Below are 3,790 nucleotides of genomic sequence, written 5' to 3'. Positions count from 1 at the left end.
ATTTACATGTAAAAAATTAAAATTAGGGGGGCCATTGCCCCCCTTTCCTTGTACCTAGCACCGCCCCTGAAGACAAGCACTATCTCATTACTCTTATCATCTTGACCAGAATCAATTAGCTCAGCATTGGAATCCTCAATTGCCCCTTCAGTGCTGATATGATTTGCAGATTTCTGCTTCAAGTGTGCAGGAAATTCATTGCCCCCCTTTCCTTGTACCTCGTCCTGAATTTCTGCCTCATCCTCTGCCTCTTGAGGCAGGGTTGTTGCCCGAAGAGTGTTGCACTTCCATGGAGTTTGCAACTATTTTAGTATCCATGAAATCCGAATGGAATTGGCATTCTTGCTGTGTTAGCATGGCCAAGACAGTATTGACATCAGGCAAAGGCTTTAAAAGCATGATCTGAGACTTGACAGTGGAATATTGCTCGTTTAAGCCTTTCAAGAATTTAACAACATACTCTTCAGACGCATAATCTCTAATAATTTTCAATCCACAATTGCAACTATTAACACAAGCCAAACAACTAGGAATTGTACGAAGATTCTCTAATTCCTCCCAAATAGATTTCAATTTAGTGAAATAAGTAGTGATAGTGGAATCACCTTGGCGAATAGCATAGAACTCCTCTTTAAATCACCAACTCTGAACACATCTCCATGCGAGTAGCGAATTTTCAGATCGTTCCACAAATCTGAAGCAAAAGTGATCCACATCACGCTCTTAACAATTTCTGGACTGAGAGAGAGATTAATCCAAGAAAGAAGAAAGCTATTGCACAGATCCCAAGCTTCGAAGGTAGCTTCATGCTCAGCAGGTTTCACAATTGATCCATCTAAGAATTTTACCTTATTCTTAGATCTGAGAGCATGCCACATATCGTGTGACCACTGATAATAATTTTGAGGTGTAAGTTGAAGAGGTATCAATGAAGTGCCAGGACTTTCTGAAGGATGAAGAAAATAGGGGCTGGTTGGGTCTGAAATGGAGGTAGAACCAGATCTGGAAAATTGAGCTTGAAATTGGGAGAATTGGGCCATGAAGGCAGTGAATCGTTCGAAATCCGCAGCGGAATGAGCAGCGTTGGTACTGGTATTCGTATCATCGGGCGCCATTGAAAGATCGCAAGCTCTGATACCATGTAAAATGGTACCAGTGTGATGCAGCAAGCAATGCGATGCAGCAAGCTGTCAAAAGAAGAGAAGAGAAGTGAAAGCTAAAGCTGATGATAAAGATTCATCATATTAAAATTGAAGAGGACAGTGAAAAAGATTTGAAGAAGTCAGAGAGAAATTTGAATGATGAACATTCTCTGTTTATTGAATGAATCAAGCATCATGATTTTACACTGTAGATATACATATACACTACTTTATATATCTGTACAAAAGAAAGAGATAAATAACTAATTCTCAGCTAATTCTCTAACAAATTGTAACAAACTAACAAATTGTAACAAACTCATTAGCTGTACAAGACTAGAAACTTCCTAACAACTTTTTGTATTTTATTTTAAATTCAATTTTATTTTCAGACTCTCACATATTATGTTACAATATATTTCAACTATTATATAGTAGTTGAAACGTATATATAGTATATACGGTGTGTCTGTAATATTTATTGATAAATATTAACTATAAGTCTATAAAATTGTTATTTTTTAGCACAAATTTAATAACAACATTAAAACAAATTAAAAAAAAAATGATTATATTATGACTTAGATAGTAGTATTTATAACAATATAACTTCTTATAAGTCTTATTTTTTAAAATAACACAAAAAGATTCATATCCAAATTTTTTACCCAAATTCAAGCTTAGGCAGAAGTAAACATCAGGAGGCAGCTGCCGACATTCTCAAATATCCTCAAATATTTGTCGATTACGCTGGTTTTAAAGACACCAACAAGCAATATAGCATAAAAAAAATCACAAACAACCATGAAAAAAATAATTATTATATAACTATTATTATAAAAAAAACACATAACTTAAAAGGAACAAAAAGAAAAACTACTTGTGATTTTATATATAACAGCAATTATAAAAGCAGCAATAAAATGTACTAAAATTATTAAGGATGTATTATTACGTAAAAGTAAAACAAAACAAAAAACGCAATACAAATAACCCTTATTAATTCATGGGAATTGATTCAAGTGATATCATAAATATCTTAGATCGAACAAGATTACTTAGAGAATATATGTGATTCAACTAAAACTATTAAATAAACTAACCCAAGGCATAATTCACATTTATACTTCTTCAGATATTATTTATAATTTAGCTATAATTAAGGGATACACATACATGATGTTAAAGTGTGCCCATATTCATGAATGGTTACATTATAGTATCGTACGATATAGGAGGTGGATTTTTTTTTCTTTTCATGTGCAAGTCATGGATGTGATATTGCGTCTAGTAGACTAGTATGGTTTAGAATAATAGAATTCCAACTTAGTTTCTATTCAGTTATGCAGAAGACAATCCAACTTCTAATAATAAAATGCTATATTCCAATTCTAGATGTTGGTTGTCATCATGAAATACAATAGCTGTAAATAATGTCTTTGTCAAATACTAGAAAACCATATGCTTCTAGGCTTCTAGCATGCATGTGTTTAAATTTGTTGATATGGTAGACCTTAGTTTATCTAATTCTTATTGTAGTAAAAGAATTATTTACACACAAAAGCAGACGCAAAATGTCTTTTCAATTTACTTAATAAAAAAAGACAATATTTATAAAACAATATCACTACCAGAAACACGGTAGTTTACCACGGGAAAATATTCACGAACAAGAAGCAGTAGCAAATTTTCATGATCGTCGTAATCACTTGTAACGTTTTGCTTTTCCGTGGTTAAATTGTGCGAAAGTTTTCCACGTTTTTGTTTGTCTGTGGCCAATTTGAATTGGACTCTCTCAATTACCACAGACCCAATGCTCACCGTGGCGAAATCAAACGATGTCTACTTTTAAATTACGCGCTTCTAGTGTTTCCTTCCATCCCTTTCAAAAATTTTATAGGCAGTTCCTATTTTTTTCAAATTTAAACTTTAATAATAAATTTCAATTTTTAAGGGTGCAGATTTATCTAGTTTGTCGATGATTTTTTCTCTCTCCTTCCCAGCCATTTTCAATTGATAAGATATGCATTAGTTGGAATAATATAAAAAGAGTACATACTTATAACTCTAATTAATTGAGAATAAATGATAAAAATATAAAATTCATAATAAAAAGAGTACATTTTTTTTGTCCTTAATTCATAATATGTATTAATTTTCCTAAATTTTATTTTTCTATTTTTTATTTTTTTATTAATTTAATAAAAAAATATCCGACATAAGTTAACGTACGTTTATTTTTGAAATAGTTACCAAATTTTAATATTTTTTTTTCCGGCAATCTTTTTTTATTTTTTTAAATCTAAGTCAAAATCCATAATCCTAATTAGTATGTACCATCTTTGAAATATGATATATAATTATAATTTTATATTTTTTTATTATAGTTAACTATTAATTTAAATTAAAAATCTTAATTACTTGACTGAAATAAATTCAAATGAACGTTTACAATACACAAGTGAAATTTTCGGCCAAAAAAAATAACTTTTACTTAGCACCAAAGTAAAGCCCACTCACTAAAAAATCGGAAGAACTCTCTCACATGTTCAGACTATTGTTCAGTTTCTCCTTATCCTTAGTAAATTCAGCATTGAGTAACCGAAGATGCATTAGTTTTTTTTGGTGACTAGAAGATGCATTAGTTG

Source organism: Arachis ipaensis, chromosome B1 (genome assembly GCF_059453495.1).
Source record: "Arachis ipaensis isolate K30076 ecotype BB chromosome B1, ASM5945349v1, whole genome shotgun sequence".
In the NCBI taxonomy this organism is placed as follows: Eukaryota; Viridiplantae; Streptophyta; class Magnoliopsida; order Fabales; family Fabaceae; genus Arachis; species Arachis ipaensis.
The sequence above is the reverse complement of the archived record's forward strand: the minus strand, read 5'-3'. Positions refer to the sequence as shown.